Raw genomic sequence first — 21,339 nt, forward strand, 5'->3', positions numbered from 1 at the left:
AGTCACAGTTTATCAGCTGCAGTAAAATCATTTGTTACACCATGGCGTTCTTCAGGTTCAGTCCTGAGCTTTCAGTTTTGGACAAATTGAGTACTAGTTTAGATTGAATCTTTGTTATTGCATTATTATGTATGACATATCACTTGGTACTGTATATTGTCTAATCTCAAATAAATGACGCCATGTGCATACCGCAGCTCTCTCCAGGACTGTGGGAGTATCTCTGAATGAGGCCGTGAGAAACATTAATGTTAACGTGATCTATGTCTGAATGACAGAATGCTGTCAATTTAATAGACTGATGAAGCCAGCAATGTTATGTATCCAATGTCTGAAAAAGGCTTTTACACTGTGCCCAGGGTACATGAACTCACAGTGACACTTCATACAGACAGTATTACTCTACAGATGGATTTGTTTACTTGTTGACTTAGATATTTCTAACAAGGGGAGTTTGAAAAGAGAAAAGGGAGCCACTACGGCTGCATATGTCCAGAGCCCCAACACATTTTATACGTGAAAGGATTTAATTGTTATTGGTCACTTAAGTCTTACATCAGACAGGCTCTGACAAACAACTGCTGACAACCCCTGACCAGACATTAACCCTTTCAACACGCAGTAACTTTGGCATTAATTACTAGGAATATCAAATTCAATCAAGCTTTATTTATGTAGCACTTTCGTACATGGAGCAAAACAAAGTGCTTTACAGAATTAAAAAACATTGTCAAAGAAAGAAAGAAAGAAAGAAAGAAAGAAAAGACAAGAAAACCCATCCCCCCACCCTCCATGTCTGCAGATACACATATGGCTATGCATACAATCGCACACAGACACGCACACGCGGGGGGGCTGGAGCCTATCCCAGCTGACTTAGGGCGAAGGCAGGGGACACCCTGGACAGGTCACCAGTCTATCGCGGGGCTACACTTAGAGACAGACAACCAAGCACACTCACATTCACACCTACGGACAATTTAGAATCACCAATTAACCTCAGCATGTTTTTGGACTTGTGGGAGGAAGCCGGAGAACCCGGAGAGAACACATGCTCCACGGGGAGAACACGCAAACTCCACGCAGAAAGACCATGCAGAAACCTTGCAGCCCTGTATGTAATTATTATTATTATTATTGTTATTATTATTATTATTATTACTATTATTATTATTATTATTATCATTGCTATAATTTATTTAACGACTGAATGCTGTTCACATACGGGGATTCCCACTGATAGACAGTCAAAATGAATGTAACAGAATGTTGCCATAGACCGGAGCCTGCTATACCAGGCTGCAGGGAAGATAGGCTCAAAGCGGCAGACCGGTATTGCGGGCTATAGTGTTGAAAGGATAAAATGACAAATTTCATTACCTGCAGTTTGTGATTCTCCAAATGATCTGATCAGTCCACCCAAAATAGTGAGAATCAATACCCTATCATACTTGTCCCTCACTCTTTTCTTAATTTCTTTTCATCCAGAGCTCACTGACACCAGAGCTTCATGCAAGAGCGTAGGCCCCGGACGGAGGCCTTGTCGACTGTGAGGCAGCGAGAAGTCTCCTGAGAACATGGAGAATAGGGACCTTTAATGTTGAGCAAATCTGTTAAAGGAACATCCATCATTGATGCCCTGGTTGCTCAGCCAAAAGCCCATAACAGACATCGGACTTTCATCAGTCCATCCTTTGTTCCTTCTCACTTGTTTTATCTTATATTTTTTAGCTTAGTTCTCTTTTACTGCATAAGTATCCCTTTCTCTCTCCATAACACACACATTACCAAACAAAGAAGTATGAAGAAAAAAGGTATGGTGAGCTGCTGCTACACACACACACACACACACACACACAAGCAGATGCAGAGAACCCTTGTTTTCTCAAGCAAACAGGATGGATTGCTCTCGAGGACAAAAGAAAGTGGTGAAATAGAAGAAATTTACTTCTATTTTATTCAGATATAAAATAAGTCCCTTGTCCTCAGGATGCAGTCCAGCGGCTTTTTATGTTTTGACGTCACAGAATTGCAATTCTCAATCCTCCACGTTGTGCTTTAGCACTCCCAATGGTTGGCTGCAACATAGCCATGCGCACACGCACATACACACACACACACACACACACACACACACACACACACAGACCACAGACGCACGCACAGGGCAAGAAGCAGTAATATATCTCTGGGAGAATTTAAGCGTGCCGACACCAACATTTGCATTTCTGTGGAACAAGTGCATCTGATTTATAGAAGTACAGGCCTGAAGCATCTTGGGAAATGAGGCGGGTGGATGAAAACTACATTTCCCAGAGGCTGAATGTTTTGGCCATGTCAGCACCAGGCATTTCAGAGATGCTGTTTTGCAGTGCTGGTGAATTTCCAAAACCAGAGAGAGAGGAAAAGATGGAAGGAGGAGAAATGAATAAACAGCAAAACAACTTTTTGTTTGAGCATGAATTTTCAAGAGGAGACAGTTTTTTGTTGTTGTTGAAGCAAGATTTGAATCGAGAGAAGTTTAGGCTGGTTACTTCAAGCAGAATGATTTGTTCTTTCGAGCAACGAAGCCTGCTTCTGAAACAAGCAAACTAAGTTGTTTTGAAAGAACAGAGCATGAGAACAAAAAGAGGAGAGCGATAGAAGCAACAAACTAAAGCAATACTGAAGTGGAATAAAACTGGGAAAGAGTGGGAAATAATGAGAAAAGGTCAAGGATAAAACTAGAAGAAGATAATACGGTAGAAACAACAATCCTTTTTTGCCATGCTATTATTGCTGCTCCTCTATTCCTGCCTTCTCCTCTGTAAATACAAGAGGGGGATGACTGGGGATACAAACTGATTCTGCAGAGAGGAAATTACAGAACAGATAGGTTTAACAGAGTATGAGGGCAGAGTGCGAAAAGGACAGGATAGGAAAGTGGAAACGTTGAAAGCAGACAGCCGAATTAGTGGACATGTGGGAAAGAGGAGAGACAAGAAGGAGGGTAAGAATCCACGTCGAGTTACTCTCTGTATTATCTATCAAGTGTAAATTTTCTGTGTTGTGCCGCAAGCTGATTTATCTGTACTCAGGCAGATAATTCTGTCTCCCTAGGGGCTAAAAACCCCAACGTCCATCTCCCATCCTTGTGATGACTGTAACAGTCTACATCCCATAGCTCAGACTGGGCATTTCAACTCAAACACTAAAGTATTCAATTCTTCTTTAGTGAGTCATTTTCTACAATATCCTAGCTTTGCAGTGATGTTCCATCTTTTCGAAGAAGCAGCATTTAAAAAGTTTGCACAATGCAAAATAGTGCAATTTTGGTTAAAATGAACAAGACCTTTAAAAATAAACTTACATGACAGTCCCTTAGATGTAAATTTTAAAAAAAAATTAAATGCTTGGATAGCATGGTTTGCTACCTTCACTGAGTGAACTGCAATTTCATCAAAATGTTAATGAAATGTGAAAAAAAAAACAAAACAATGTAACACACAAAAAGACAATTACTCAGGCAGTGCGACAACCAAGTGGAAAAATGGTGGCGCAACTAATTTGGAAACATATAAAACTTGAAAATTACAGTTGTATATACATTTTTTTTCACAGCAGACATTTTGAGATGTCATAGCAGGGCAAAAAAAATGTGGCTTAGTTTTATCGAGGTCCTAGTAAATCATGCCAGTGAGCCAACATGCACAATACTAAACACTGGAACTAGCTAACCTATACAGAATGTAGTCTTTTTAAAATATACGAGGCAAAAGGACTGCTGTGTGAAATGGAAAACATTTTTATGGGTTGATTTTTTAGGAGTTAGACAGAGGATATTAATTAATTATAGTGTTGTGCATGCAACATGATTTTTTCTACAAGACAGTATGCGGTCCACTAGAATTACACCTGAACTATAATGTTCAGTGACCTTCAAAACAGCAATATCATTTTTGCTAATTTGAAGCATTTTCTTACATTTGTACTTATGGAATCACAATGTGCATAAGGTGTTACTGAAGCACTGTGCTAAAAAGCTGCATGCACTCCAGACTTTTCTTTGTCCATCTTCAGCGTATGTCTTTGGGCAAGATCAATGTACATCAAGACAAGGGCAGGCGTGATGGCTCCATGTCGAGCAATCTCCAGAACCTCCGGCCATTTTAACATTTAATCAAGTTGATGTCAGATCAGTCAGTCTTACTGTCTGCAGGACCACACTGCCCAAACAAAGTCAAACTCTGCAGCTACACCTCATGAAAGAAACATGCCAGCCTGTCAGGCCCCACACCATCTGCGTTTGGTTGAGGTCCTCATCTACGAATCAGCCAGCATTCAGCGCCACAGAGGAGCCATCCCTTGTTGATGTCAACTCACCTGTGTGACCTGACTCTGACCCCTGTCAATAAACTTCTGTGTATCTCTCCCTCTCTCTCTCTCTCTCTCTCTCCATAGCCTGTGGTAATACTTCCTCAGTGTGTAGTATCTAGCAACACAGCATATCCTGGATCCATGAAAAATATCATATATTTTACATGACACAGTCCCACCTAGAATCTAGATTTTCAAAAAAAAAGGTTCCATAAAACACAGAAATCTTTGGTATGTACCATGGTTCATGGTGTTTTCATCTGATTCTATGAGCAATTTCAGACTGGAAACGCATCTTCCAATACAGTACAAAGCATATTTATTTTAAACTACTCCTTTACAGAATGCAATGAAGTGCTACAGACAAGTATTACTGATGTGTAAACGATCAGCTTCTCTTCATGAGTTGTATCACCAGAGGCACAATAAGCTAGTTTGTGTACATAGTTAATGCAGCAATCACTTTGTGTGGAAGAAACTACAATTTTTTGAGATTTTACAGTTGTATGTAAAAATGTTAAGTCTGCGCTGGAAATTACACAGTTTGTTAATTTTTAAAAAAGAAAAGAGACATAATCTCTGCAGTAAGCAGACTGTAAAACTGAACCTGTCTTCACATGGTGCACTCTTATTTTCATCAAGGTGCACATGCAAGACTAGGGCACCTCCTAATTATCAGAACCTCAGATACTCATTAGGCCTTAACTGACTTGTAAGGCAGATGACAAACGTTCATTATGAATGGTCAGCTAATGATAATTCCAGAGCTAAATGATGTGACTCTTAAAACCTTTGTGAAAACATACACACTAATCAGTCACAACATTAAGACTTGGACTGTTGCCACTGTAACAGGATTGTCAGTGTTATTTATTTCACTTGTCAGTGGTTTTATTGTTGATTGTTTGCATATTAAACTAGTTAGGTAAAGTGTGCTAATGATATGGTTCACCCAAATTATATAAGTAAAAAAGAAAGAACAAACCTGTCATTTACCTCTGCTCATAAATTATTAGATGTAGAATTAAGTAATTGCAAAATGTACTGGTCAGTTTGTGAGGAAATGAACCTGACCATGTCCCTCCAAATTCAGACCGTTGAAAGCAATATTGTTAACTTCTACAGAATCCACGACTATGTGTGAACCAGGGTTTTAGTGAATCATTGCTTACAGCAGATGGATGTACAGTGACACCTTGATAATATTTTATTTAACAAAAATATGTTTATGTTTATGTTTATGCTATGTGTGTGTGCTGAGGCCTCCCTCATCAACTGTGTTGTTAATGTGGTCATGTTAAACCGGGTGTACAGTGCTCTGAGCCGACGCAAACCATAGGTTGTGTATTCCCTGTTGTTAACCTCAGCACAGGCAGGCCGGCAATGTTTGGCACCGGCTTACAGACGCAATATGTGGGCAGTCTGCCTCAGGGACAGGTGTGTGTGTGTGTGTGTGTGTGTGTGTGTGTATGTGTGTGTGTGTGTGTGTGTGTAGGTGTGTGTGTGCATATATGTGTGGATAGAGAGAGGGACTGTTTGTGTGAAATTAGTTTGTGTATTTGCACATCATTGCATGTGCTGTAGCAAAGTGTGTGTGAATTTGTGAATTTGTGTGTGTATGTGTGTGTGTGTGCGTGTGTGTGTGTGTGTGTGTAAGGGGTGGGAGAGTGGGGCGGGGGTTCACGCTGGCACTGTTCATAGCCCTGATGCCCACTGGCATCAGTGCAGTACCCCATAGCAGTTGTTGAAGAGAAAGGGAACAGCTGGCACTGCTGGGAGAGGCAAAGGGTGGGGGCTGAGAGAGCATACAAGCAAGATATAGAGTGAGAGAAAGAGCAGGAGGGAGGTGATGGTGTTTATGTGTGATGGAAGGAGACTGGAAGTCATCGTGCTCAAAGAGAACCACAGAGTTGTAAAATGGAACACATACTTTTTAGGCAAATACACTGGACACAGTTTACAGCATCCATCACCTCTTAATAATTGCATTATTTCTAAATTAAAAAGTAGAGTATTTGCTTTTGGGTAATATTACACTTTAAATTTATTATATTTAAAATGCAAGCCCTACAGAAGATACTCATTTCAACAAAATTTGGTTTTGTCTTTCATTACTAAGATTCAAATCTTTTTTTTTTTTTTCTTCATGTGTAACTTTATTTTTGAGGACGTCCTCCGTCTTTCTCCAATAGTGTGGAGGGGTTGTGATGCTCTACCTACCCTGCCCTAAGATGCTCTGAAATCAGGTCAGCCAGCATACTTGGCCAGGTCATATTGTTTTCTTCTAAACGTTTGTGTGATTTTGGCAAAGTGCTTTGGATGGTTATAATGCTGGGATATTTTACCTTGCACTTATCCGACTATAGAACGTTCCACCAATGTTCATCAGGCATCTTTTCATGTTAATTAGCAAAGTTTCTTCTTGCACTCAGTGTAAGAGTAAGTGTTTTTTTTTTTTTTTCTTAGACACCATCCATAGAAGCTGGCATTATGAATGTCCTTACCATTGTCTGAGTTTATTTCAATTCATTACTCTTGTGTACAGTCTAATAACACTTGCCTGTCCGTTTTTCAGAGCTTACTTGTACAAGTATTTAACTGGTTGTGGTGTCATGTTTAGGGCTCCGATTAGTGGTGCTGTGACTGGTTCCGTACCTCCTGAATTACTGCTGAAAGTGTGTTTCTAATGATTTTTAGTTGGTTACAGATCTTACCATTTAAATCATTTGACATTTAAGTGTTTTTACACAGGGATGTTCTCACTTCTGCTGTGCACTATATATTGCAAAATTATGGTAGGGGAAACCCTAGAGCTTGTTGACGTCTATGGTGCTTTAGAAGGAGAAATAAGGGTCTACCTCTAAAACAGATGAACAGGATTTTAAGATTGAGTAGTCATTAATATTGCAGCACAGTAGACTTAATTTCAGAAAACTAAAAAAGGTTACATTTCCTGACCCTTAGAAATTTATCATGTGATGTTTTACTATATCAGTCACAAGTACATGAGTTTAAATAAAATTATAAAAAGATACTGTCATTCCAAGGGGGATGTTTTAGCTAGTATCCCAAAATGACAAATGCTTACATCCAAGTAAAAAATGCATTCTGGTGACTGTAGTAAATACTGGATCAATGCTGTAGAGAGGTTAACAATGAAGACTGCAACCAGTGCCCAGCCTTCACCCCTAATGACAACAAAAGAATTGTTGCCCAATTCCATATGTTTCCCTCACTGTAAACTCTTCTAAACTTAGTTAAAGACAGAACAAATCTTTCTATGTGAAATGAAATGAAAATGAAAATGAAATGAAGAATTCTTTATTTATCCCAGAAGGGAAATTCAATCTTGTAAAAGCTCACTTTTTTTTTTTAAAAATCAATATAACATATATTTTATACAACAATAATAATAATCATTCAGTCAGTCATATTTGTTTTGTTTTTTTTTGTTTATGTTGTTATTATTATCTTATGTTTCCCATAAGCTAACACAGTTGATTCTCCCAGCCTTTTTCCAACACTAATCTGCTGGATAACTGTCAGAAGCAATTTAAAGATCCTAAAGGGGCAAACACAATAATTACATTCATGATGCTCATGATTGCAAAGATGACTAAGAATATTATGAAAAACAAAACAAAACAAAACAAAACAAAAAATACAACCCAAAACCTCAATTTTTATTATTATTGATATAAAAGGAACATGCTGTTGAACTTGCTCCCCTGTCTTCCCTTCTTCTCTTTGTATACTTGCTCACTCATCAGGGGTGGGTGAGAGGAACAGAGGTGATAGCATCTCGTTATGTGCTGAGGAGTAAATGACGTACTGCCTGCAGAATATTAAAAACACACAGTGCTGTTTCCTGAATGGGCCTTATCTCTGCCAGGGACAATATACAGTTGTCTTCCTTTCTAAAATGATCATGTGAATGAGTGTAGATAGCAGCTGCTTGATCCCCTGCCGTGCAACTGCTACAATGCCAAATTTACAGCAAGTATACAGTATATGTGGTGTGTCTGTTTTCTGCTACACATTAGAAGGCTCCAGGATAAAAAGAAAGTACAGAAAATGAGCAGAGATGCTAACTGAGGGACTGAGGAATTTATAGACAAATGTCCTCAACATTGCTCTTGTCTTGTACTGTTTACCAGACAATGAGCCTTTTGAAAAGACTAATAGTTCGGTTACATATAACCTTAACTGTAGCCTTTTGAAACATGCTTACCCCAAGACAGGCCTTTTACGTAAAGGTGATGTTTTATGTGAAGCACAATACTGCCCCAAGACTAAAACAGCTACAAAACCATGTAGTGGTTGGAGGAATTATGGTTTGTCTTTGAGAATAAAAGAGGAGTTCAGGTTAAGTTGTTACAGCAACAAAATGTTAAATGGAAGACATCCATCCATTATCTATACATAGTGCTCGAGTTGAGGGTGTGAGGAGGGATGGCATCCCCCCTGAAATCAAAATGCTAAAAATCATCCCCCCTCTCAAACGGTCATCGCCCCTTTCCATCCCCAGCCATTTTTACCAATGAATGTGGAAATCTTACTACTGTTCTCAATTTCTGACAATGGAAATATAACCACTATTCCAATATTTAGGGGGATTTCAAAGGGACCGTTCTTTCGGCTGTCAAGTTGCGCGCGCATCCGCTCTGTTGATAATCTCTTTTAAGTAAGACACTGTGGGAGAGCAGGCACGCGCGAACGTGACACAACGTTTCGTTTTCTTTTTTTTTCCATCAATGTCAGTGAGCGGCATAGTGGCGCAAGTAGCAGTGTTACGATTTTAGCACCATGGCTAGACAAGCTGGCTGACTCGGGTTTGGCTTCTCAACAGGGTTTAGTTTTGCTTTTGTCAGTCTGGGCTGAGCAAGATAACGTTTGTCTGGGATTCTCCAGGCCATAAAAACAAGCAAAGAATTCAACATTAACGTCATTTATCACAGTGAAAGGAGAAGTCAGATACTGTAGTCACAAGAGTAAAATCAGAACGTACAGGCATTAATGAACATTATTAGTATGAGCTTAACTTTAAACAGTCTCTCAAAACCTTATGCCTGCTTTGGGAGCAAATCTAAATTTATAATAATCTTTGTTTGGCCAATGCTGTTTTCTTACAGATGATGAAACGGAACCAGCAGTTCCAGAATAGCTACGACCCTCCTTCAAGCTGTGAACACACTGGTCATCTCTACAGCTGAGTGTGAGCGTGGGTTCAGTCAGATGAACATTTTAACCGCAGCTAGAAGAATACATGACTATGAAAATCTTTGGAAACTTCTGTGAATTCGGGGAGAATTGGGTAGGCAGCTATTGAAAAAAACTGATTAGTTATCCATTTGACTTTTCCTAGTTTCTCTTTTAAGGCTAGCCACCTCAAGTTTAAAATATCTCAGGTGTTGGTGTTCGTATTTGTGTAAATTTTTGATATTAATTTTCAAATTTTGTAAATTGTTTCAACTACTTCATTAAATTTTTTGCATTTGAATTAAATTAAATTTCTTTCACACTTCAGTCGTGCAACATTCAACAGTGCTACCAACTGCACCACCTTGCAGCCCAGACAGTTACAGCAGGTCTCTTTTTACTTTTACTGTTTACTATTCCCTGACTATAACCAAGTCATTATTCCTCCAACTACGATGACAAAATTCCCATAACCTTGACTATATACGGACCTACAATACGGATTAAGTATGGACACATTCTGACTTTAACTATCTGAAAATAAAGCAAAAAAAAAAATCTGAATTTATTTTAAAAAATACATCCAACCTGAATCTGATTACAATTTTTAAGGATACTAGAAAATCTGATGATGATGACCTGGAAGCTAGTCTTGACAAGACCAGCTAGATAATGTTACAGGACAGGCTTTGAGCCATCTTGGCTGTCAGAGATGAAGTACTCCTCCTGGTTCTACAAGACCAACAATGGTAAGGTTAGCTAAAAATAAATAAATAGATCAAAATGCATACTTATTACTCAGATGGTTTCATTGTTCTGACTGATATTATGTAGATCCCCTTTAAGCCACCAAAACAGCTCAGAACCGTCAATGCATGGACTCCAAGACCTCTGAAAATGTCCTGCGGTATCAACCACCATTACATTAGCAGCAGATCCTTTAGGTTTGAAGAGTTGCAAGGAAGGGCTTCCATGGTTTGGTCCTTCTTTTCCAGAACATCTGACAGATGCACAAACTAATCAAACTGATATCTCAAGAATTTGGGAATTTGTTTGCCCACTTCAACCCCTTGGACTCTTTGTTGTGTTCCTCAAACCATTCCAGTGCATCCTGTGGATGCTTGATTGGATTGGGATCTGGGGAGTTGGGAGACCAAGTCCAGACCTTAGGCTATTTGTTCCTCGAGTGGGTCCTGAGCAGTTTTAGCTGTGTAAAAAATCACATAACCCCACTGAAAGAGGCAACTGCCATCAGGGAATAACACTGCTGGGAAGAGTGTACATGTTCTGCAACAATGCTTAGTTAAGGTTCATGTCAAAGTAGCATCCACATTAATGCCTGTTCCCAAAGTTTCCCAGCAGAAGATTGCCTTCTTTTGCTTGTCCTCTTCCCACAGTGTATCCTGCTGCAATCTCTTCCACAGGTAAGTGATCCAACCAGCCATGTACATTGTGTCATTGCTCTATGGTGTAGTTCTGAGGCTAACACATCCATTGCAGCTGTTTCCATCAGGGGACAAGGTTCAGCATGTGATGCTCTATATGTTCTGACTATTTTCTATCAGCGTAGCATTAAGGTTTATAGCAGTTTGTGCTACAATATGTCTTTTGTAGGATCAGACCAGACTGGCCAGCCTTCACTCAATGAGCCTTAGACACCCACGACCCTGTCACCACTTCACCTGTTATCCTCCTTTGAACCACTTTTGATAGTTATTACCCACTACATACAAGGAACATGGGACAACAGTTGCTGTTTTGGAGATGCTCTGACTCAGTCGTCTAGCTATCCCAATTTAATAGCTGCACTAGTTTCTCTCTTGTCCTCTGATCTCTTATTCAGTGTATGTGTGTGTGTGTGACGGAGAGAAAGAGCCTCCAGGTTAGAAGTGTTTAAGCAGGTGTCAGGGAGTGTTGGCTCCCCAGATTTTAAGCCCTGTAATCTACAAATGGCGATTCGCTATTAAATGGCTAATTCCTGTGGATTAAAGGATTCCTGAGAACACAATCCCCTCACCAACTTTCCTCTTCCTTCCTCTCTCTCTCTCGTTCTGTCTTCCATGCCTCTCTTTCTGTCTCTCTCTGTCCCGCTTGAGTAAGTGAGTTTGCTCAGAGTGTCGTTTTAAATATTAATGACAGGATGAAGGGATGGAGGAGAGAAATTTCAAGGCATGTAATTTCAATTTGGAAAAAGAAGAATGAAGAAGAAAGGCTGTGAGGGGAGGGGGGTGGATACAAACTGCAACTGCAACGGCAACTACACAGCCAGAGAAGAAAGCATAGAAAGCCTACTGATAAATGCACACATCAAAGTGCCAACACAGTGTGTTTGGTGTTAAAAAAAAGAAGAAGATTTTTGTCCTCGTTTACAGGACTGTTAATTTGACGATTGAGGACAGATAACCTGACTAGCTCATTAGAGTTTTACGTTCCTCTGTGTATGACTTGGCTTGCAGTATTAGTGCCAAAGAAAAATGTTTCTACCTTAAATATTATATTTCCCCTTTAGCCTCTTTCTTTGCTATTACTTACTTAACTCTGCCTTGAAACCCAATTACTGCAGCTGATATTAATTTTGCTGTAATTACATATAAGGTAAAAACGTAACTGGCTCCTCTGTGAAATCAAATGAATGTAAAATTAGGGCTAATTGGGTCATAATTTTGACTAAAACCAGATTATTGAATGAATGTTGTGAGCATTATTTGCAGCAAAGTAAAACAGCAGGGAGCTACATTGCTAACTGCATTAGCCAGCTCTTTGGTAATAAAACCAATTAGCTAATATGAGATTTACAGACAATTTGAAAAACAAAAACAGCAGGTGAAATCATATCCCACAGCTGCAACAACAAAAAAAAAGACATTATTTTCAGTTATAATTTCAAAGCCATTCATCGTTTTTAAATCCTGCAGTGACAGTGATATTTTACTGTAGGCACTTACTCACAATTTCCCTAAAATGATCAGCTGAAAGCATTAAAAAAAAGAGTTTTACTTCCCTCTGGACCAGCTTATTAAATATTTAAACAAGTCAAGAAGTTCTTTCACAAATTCATGACTCAGATTTAACACTCAGAAAAGTTCCCTGTAGTAAAAATGCAATGTTGCAATGACTACATACACACAGCAGTGTTTCAGTGTGCTCGGCAAGATCGGATAAACTGCACAGATGCTACGGCTGTCGAATTAAGCTGTCAGATGCCTCACATCACCTGGTCAAAAAGTGATAGCAGAGAGCAGCATTTACATAGGTCTGGCAGCAAAATCAATACTGCTCTGGCCATGTCTAAGGGAATATTAGGTTATGGTATTAAGTTTGGAGCCATCTGATTAATTCTGTATGGGATGGACTGACAGTGAGTCTTCAGACAGTTTGAAGCTGCAACCAACAAACTCCTGCTGACCATGAAATGTATTTTATCTCCAGTGTTGGATATTGAGTTAAATACTTCAACTCAGATTAATACACCAGTTACAGCAAACACTTGTCCACTGAGCAAACGTACTGATACATGACTGCTCAAGGAAGTGCTGCATAATGAGTTATACTAAGCTGACCTCTCTTACAGGAGAAGAAAAAATCTATGATGTGAAAGTAGCATCAAGTCACAACAGTGAAATATTATGAAAATCAGCAGTGACCTGAACTCAAGGTTCACTTATTTGCTTTTCCCCAGAAGATTTACATGCATCAAGCGAGCTTCCTCTGTCTATTTTATGTTGTTCATGTTAAAAACAGCAGATTGAACTCCACCTTCTAACTGTACTAAAACTAATTGTTCAAAATTTATTTTATTTGGTCCAACTTTTTAGTTTTTTTTTTTTTTCTCCTTATCACAAATAATGGTCAGAATGTGTCAATTACTAAAGGTTTTACAACGTTCCTGGTTTCCAACTAGATGGATACAATACAACATGTTTTATTAGTAGCAAACTGAATGAATTTCATGTGATTATAATTATTATATAATGCAACTGGATCTCTGTCCATGTTAGTGAAGATTATCAATGTATTCCAAACGCAAATCTATGTGTCAACTTGACTGTTCTTAATCGTGTGGTAATGTTGACACTGTATTAGTAAAACTGTATTGCCGTTTCCCATCTCTGGCCAAGGTTTGGTTAGGTTTGGGCAGGACTCAGACTACAGAAGTTTCAGATTGATTGACTGCAGGTTTCACCTCTCTAGATCGAACGGGAAATCTGGCTGTGGAAGGGTTTGCAGTATAAAAACAGACTCATCAGAGCTGCCCAAATTAATATCAAACATGCTTGATATTTATTAGGATGGTTACAATGATCCCGCTGCCGCCCTGGAGCAGCAAATGTTGTTTCTAAACAACCCTAAACATTCTACTTTGTTGACCACATCTTCCTAACTATTTTCTTATCTGGAGTCATTGACTTTCTACTTTAGTTTGTTTCTCACTGGAAAGCATTATCAGCGTTACAGCAGATTGTTGCACCACAGCTTCCCTTTTGTTTCCATTTGCTTCCCATGACCTCAAGTGAGGTGGTTTACATGTGCATGGTCTCAGTGATCATTTTGTCCTTGGATCAGCTTAGCATGTTATTCTGGTCTTGCAAGAGGTCACTCATGATATATAAACATAGCTCATCTTAAAGCCTACTGTAGTTTTTCGGCTGAGTACAATCTCAAATAATTCTTCAAAGAATCACATTTGCAACTATTTCTGTTGAAATTAGCCTTTAATAAAGGTTAAGATCAAACAGCTGCCACCCTGTGTCATGTTTAACCGCTGAAGCCCTCTCTGGCTTCACACAAAGAAATCGTGTAAAACAATGCACTCATCATGAAACAATATAGTGATGATGCACATCAAATAAAACAGCAGAACTTGGGCTACAAGAATATATAAGCCATTTTGACAAGCCCCATACACAACTGAAACACCAACTAAATGAATTATCAAATATGGAAATTGATATAGCACCACCCAGTCAACCCACTCACCAGATTTCTGGCTCCAGCGCTTTGGTACTTTATGCAAAATGCACAAACAACCCCTCAAACGAAAGCAGACAGTCCACAGATTCCAAACATATCCATCAAAGCTCTCTACAATCAAAGCATCAGCGAGAAATAATCCAAAACAGCTAAAAACGAAATTGCTTCATCAAACTATAGTTGTAAAATGTCTCTTGCCTTCGCTGTTTTGCCATGAAAAGTTTATTTTATCGGTAAATCCACACCTGATTCAGTGAGTACTACTTCCTGTGTTACACCAAACTCCTTCCAGGCATGTTTTGGAGGCTTCGTTAGCCGAAGGGAGCTATGGAATGAACACTCGCTCAGAAAGCGGCTCGTCTACAAAATGGTATTCTGATGATTCTGATTGGCTAAAAGTGCTGTCAATCTCATTTTGGTGGCTATCGCTATATTCTATTGGCTCTAAGGATTCGAGTGAGGTGTCCATGACGGAGATACAGCCCTGCGTCGCCACAGGAGCTTCACAGCAGTCTGATCAGCATTCGGCACGGGACGCATGACACAGACAGCGGTCTGGTTGGATTTTTTTTTTTTTAAACTAAAAGACTGTGTATTTGGATGTATTGAACACAAAGTGAAATATATAGTTTGTACATAAGAAAATTCAGATGGTCAAAAGTGTGCAAAATTGTACCAAAGTGTGCAAAATGTGACCTCTGTACTAAAAACACTAATTTTTTTCTGCTTCACTTTATCAGAGTCAACCTTTGCAGAGAGAATGTTCACATATTGTGATATGATTTGGGAGAGGTTTAGAGGTTGTTGTTTTTTTTAGGCAAACCTGAAAATTTCACATTTGTGCTGTGTGCCATCTTCATTTACTCTTAACCAGTAACATGTATACTGATATTTACACATCTGAACAAATCTCACAAGTGTTCCTTTTATTATGGTACAAGAATTATTCAAATAGACCTTGTGGTTGCAGAGATAAACAGTTTTTATTGTGGGTATGTAATTTTCGAGCGGAGGCCTGAAAAATAGCTCAGGGCTTAATAGGTTAAACATAAGATACAATGAAAAAACAACTGCAACATCAGTTCATTATTTAACTTTCAATTCCCCACAAACAACCTTCCATGCTAGTTTTTGGAAGTGAAAGTGCTTAAAGTTATAACATATGGTTTATATTACAAATCTTGTGCTTTACAGTAAAATCTTAATAAACATAGATGTTACTTCAAGGTGATACTGTCTGTCTCCAGACAATCTAAGCAAGGCATAACTGAGCGAGTACACTGCCCAGGCTACACTGTTAGTGAGATCAGCTCAAACTCAACCATGATTAAACCCTGTGAAACTCCTGTGGCCACCATTTTGTGCAGCAATCACATGACAAAATCCCGGAGGGAGTGAGCAGCCACGCAGTTCTCAGGGGAACTGCCTTTATTAACATATTGAGAAGCATGTTTGCTACAAATAAAGACGGCGAAACAGGCTGAAAAATGGTAATGTAGAGAGGATAACCTGATGGTTCCTCTCCACAGAAAAATTCATCCAATCAATACAAACTTTGACTGGTGACCTCAAATCTTTGTGACAGTTCACTGGTGGAGCTGAAGTCACTGAAATTCTCTTGTGTGTAAAATGTTACTTGGGTGATATGTGTTCTCATTAAAGAGCAGTTAAACAAACAGCAGGAACACCCAGCTGCACCACAACATATTCTGTAGGTGCATGGAGTCACTGACATTAGAATGTAAGTACATGCTACAGACACATGTTGCAAACAGACACACACACACTGTGACACACACATGCTCTTTTGGGAATACCAATGCTAAACCAGCATAAACCTCCTCTCCTTGGGCTGCATGTCAATAGAGTATGTGCTTGCATAATAAGTAAACGAGAACACCTAAATAGACAAAGTAATGCATAGGTGAATACACATGGGGGTTCTGTATTTGTGCCATTTTCACTGTATAGTACGTCCACATGGAATTGTGGCATTGTTAGATCACTGCTCAGATTAGTGTTGGTTTGTGTCAACATATTGCAAATGAATTTTTAGATGCCTGCAGGTTCTGAGGCCATGCTATCATGTATTCACAACAGAGTCCACACAAGATTTACATTGTATGTGGGCGGATGTGTGTGTGTGTGTGTGTGTGCGTGTGTATACTTCTGCTACTGGTGTTGTGGACACATACATCTAATTACAGTCATATTGTGGTTATGCACCTCCCTTTTGTAGACAACAAAATAAGTTCCTAACATGGATTTTGATACAATTTTTGTATGAGGACTTGGTTTATGCTTACGGTTAAGCTTATGCAAGTAATAGAACCCCTGAGAAGAAAGTCCTTGAAAGCTAATTCTGGGGAAGTATAATGGAAATCTATTTCCTCCTCTTCTGGTCCCTCTACCATCTGGTCAGTGCGGCTTTAATACACATTACTGCGACTTCAGAGTTGAAATATTGTATTACTAAAACACGATGGGCAGTGGTGACGGAGACATGTTGTTTCAGGTAAAGGTAAGACAATGAAATGCAATCCTCAACAGTCAGCTGGGTATTTTATTCATTTAAATACAAACGACATGCATGACGCTGTACAACAGATTATGCAAGATACAACACTAAGAATATAAAAAGTGAAACGATCCTCTACAAGAAACAAAGAACTATAATCCATGAGATAAGTAGAATGTACAGTTTACATCATGTTTTTTTTGAGAAAGTGTCACTTTTCTGGTTCAAAAACAGTAGATAGCTTACAACTGTCAAATTTATTTGCTTCTGATTCAATGCGAGTCATTTAATATTAAGTATACCAAGTTCTAATCTAATACTATTTTTCTACATCACAGTTATTAAAATCAGTTCAGTTGTTTGACAACTGATTAGCTATGCAATGCATGAAGAAAAACAAAATAAATGCCAAGATGTTCCTTAATGTTACGTAGGTGGTCACAAACCTGGTTGTAAAGCTCAAGGAGGGCACTGTCTCAGCTCTAGTGTAGACAGGATAGGGTGTACTGTGGCTGCACAGGCTCCAAAAGATGGTGAAAACCTGAATTGTCTACATGCATGTCAGAAAATGTATTGTAGAGTCGTTATAGTACCAGGTTGTTCCACTTGGATTACAGGCAGTTCCATGTTGACAAACAGAGAGCACTGTGGGGGTTGAGCTAGCAATGGACTACCACAACAAAGACTTCTGTGACACTTACACGTAGCAAAAAAGGTGATATTTCAATGCGTTTGAGCCTTTGGTTTACACGTAAACGAAGCTACAAGTCACCATAAACAATCATATCTGAAAACGCCAGCCAAAGGGGAGATTTGGAAAAACTCCGTCTTTATATTTGCATGTAGACACGAGGAGACTGAGTTTGACATCACAATATACGACAAAAGCGCCATCAGCGTCATATGGGTGGGACCAATGTTTACAGTTTGGCTGCGTCCATATACTTGGACTGACGTGTTTCCCAGTCAATATTTTCAAAAATTTTACTCGTTTTGTACTCCAACAGCACATTTAGGAGTAGCTCCACTTCTATGTTGAAGTGGAGCCATTATCGTTGAAGTAACAGGAAGTTTTCGTTGTTGTGTTTTTTCCAGGATTCTGATTGGCTAGCATGGCTTTATGCTTCTCGTTACACTGCCACCTATAGGTTTGGCATGCTCATAGCAGCTCCTAATGACGTGTTTATGCGGGTTTGTGTAGACAAAGATTTTTTTGAAAATGATCTGGTGTGAACAATGTTATTTTTGAAAACATAGATCCATTTTTGTGAATACCCAGCTACATGTAAACATGGTCTTAATGATCTCTGGCACAAGTTGGGATCAACTAGAACAGTACCTTAACATCTCAGGGTAACATAACAGAGCCGACTTTGCAGCCCAGATCATGTGTCTCTCTTTAGTCAAACAGAAATATCTGCACAGGATACATATCCATTGTGGCTAATTTACATTATTAATTAAAGGATTATTCATTTTTGATGCTGACAATTACTGGTTAAAAAAAATGTGTATCAAAATTTGTACCCCTTGCACCTTGCCACAAAATGTGCTTTTAAAATACCTGTGTGATGGCAAACAAAAACAAAGGATCAGGCTTCAGTTTGTGCTGATAACTATCAGTTAATGAAATGCCTTGACTGCTGAAATGTCTGTGGTTTCTGAGCAGGAAAACATAAAATACTTTTTAGTTTATGGATTTTAAAATAAATATCAAACTGAACTTATGTTTTTGAAAAGGCTGTCAACAACAAGAGAGGCAGTGAGTGAGAGAGAGAAAGAGAGATGCTGCTTATTTTAACCTTTATTGATGTCATCAATAATAAAATAAGAGTAAACTTCAGCACATGGACTGAATAAAGGTAGCTTTTGACATTTGACGCTTTTGCGTTGGCATTAGTGAAATCCTAATCAATTATTTTTTTTGATCCCAGTTTGATCCGAGCCATTTAATATTGAGCAACTTTGCAACACTGTAAACAAAGGATCAGGCTTAGATGTGTGACTCAATACTGATCAGTTTGAAAAAGGCCTTAATGGGCCTTGATCCCGACCTTTAACATCTGATCATGACATCCGTAGTTGGCATCAAAAATGCCTGAGAGTAAACAAAGACTTTTCTTTGAAATTAGTGTTTGCTGGTTTGACAGACAGCAATCTGCCAAAAATGACAATAAGTCAACATCTGTAGTGAAGCATCTGGTAATGAAAGTAGGAAGAAGACAGGAAAGACAGCTGGATAGAAAATGAATATCAGAGGTACAAAGTGTGGTTGGATGTTGTATCAGTTGGATTAAAAAAAAAAACAAAAAAAAACAGTGGGTCTTTCTGTCTTTTTCTTGCCATCCCACCACCTTCTTTATTCCACACCATTTCCCAGAAAGCTGTTGTGCAAAGCCAATGTGAGCCCACTAAAAAGGCTTTCAGAAAATGTTAAGTATACAAATACACACACACACACACACACACCATCAAATAGTGTAAGAGACTGACAATAAAATCCAGACAACCTCAGAGGGCTCAAGTATAAAGGATCAGATTCAGACGCTCTAACACATTTCTCTGATACTGTCCAACTACTAAATAAAAAAGGTTTCACTTTAAAGAAACATCAATAATTTGTCCTTCTACAATAGTTTCAGTGGCCGTGTCATACCGGCTTCAGGAGAAATGTCAGTTTTCATGTCATGTTTTTGCCATGAAAAATGCGTGACAGTGAAATGGTTTCGGTTCAGTGTTGATTCGTCTTGCTTCTGCCAGTGTTTGCTATACAAATACATGTTGCCTGATTTTTCATCTGCAGCACTCCAGGTCAGCTCCAAGCAAGTTTAAACTTAACAGTAACATTACATCGATTGTGAATGTTTTTGTTGTTTGCCTACACTTATCACTTAAGCTCTTGGCTTGTATTACTATTATCATTGTCATGTAAAAAAAAAAATATTTCAAATCTAGACCTTGGATTCTGTGAATAAGAACAACTTGGGAGACTTTTGAAATACAAAAAATCGTTTTATCCTCATCAGGCAATGAAATTCTCAACTGCAACTATATAAAAAAAACAACTAAAGAAACAAAAAGCTACCACCAAATAAACGTAATCCTCATTTTAACATAATTTACAACAAATAAATTGTATAATTAAAATTTAGGTGAACTGATTTACTGTATTTAAAAATAGGTCCCTGTTGATCACAGTAAAATAAAAACAGAGAATATATAATGCACAATCATCAAACACATCCATATGTTTATACACACACACCTATACACAGTGTGGATATCAAGCTGCTGGGGTTTGGCGAATAAAGGGAAGAGATGTGAAAGCTGCATATGACTTCAAACAGCAGCTATTTCCCGAGCTGACCTGGTACACAAGGTGAAAGAGGTATGCATGATGGAGAGAGAGAGAAAGTAAAAGAGAGAGGACAGGGAGCGACAGAGAGAGAGAGAGAGAGAGAGAGAGAAGAACAGAGAGGGCGGAAAGAGGCCGTGTTGAAAGGTAAAAAACTCTGGTAATTTATACGAGCAACAGTGGAGCTACTGCAGGGCTGCATGTAAGAGCTTTATTTCTGCCTGCCGCTTTTTCTCTGCCACAGTTTCTGCCCCTCCCCTATAAATCCTTTAAAACTGTTCAATAACCTATAACATTTATGTCACTGGGCTGCTGTTCCATTTACTGTACGGCCTGCGTGTGTGTGTTTTGGGCAGGTGGAGTGGTGGTGGCGGTGGTGGCGGTGGCGGTGTACAAAACAAGCTCTTAGTAAACCATACTAACCATTTAAAGGACGTAAAAGTCAACCGAAGACTTGGCAATTCAGTTGTTTTTACCTTTATGTCCTGACTTAGACTTCATACTTCACATGCAAATCTGTCATTACATTTTTGTTCTCTACACTTTCCAAGACATATTATTATTCATTCTTTGTGAGGAGGAGGTGTTCAGTGCTGTGCAGACAAGATGAATGTGTCTGAATTGAATTTGCATTTCAACTTTGATTGCCACCTCATGACATAAATCAAAATGCATTTGGCATATTTGTGCAACACATCAATCTCTGATTGCATGTAACTGACTGGTCTTTTAAATGCTCCCAAGTACTCATATTATGATTGTTTTTATTATTACATCATTACAGGTATTGTGCACTCTAAAAGTAATAGAAGGGACCTATTCCCACTAATTAATTAAATGGATGTTTGCAAGAGATAGATAGATAGATAGATAGATAGATAGATAGATAGATAGATAGATAGATAGATAGATAGATAGATAGATAGATAGATAGATAGAT

This window comes from Stegastes partitus, unplaced genomic scaffold (genome assembly GCF_000690725.1).
Source record: "Stegastes partitus isolate 25-593 unplaced genomic scaffold, Stegastes_partitus-1.0.2 Scaffold187, whole genome shotgun sequence".
In the NCBI taxonomy this organism is placed as follows: domain Eukaryota; kingdom Metazoa; phylum Chordata; class Actinopteri; family Pomacentridae; genus Stegastes; species Stegastes partitus.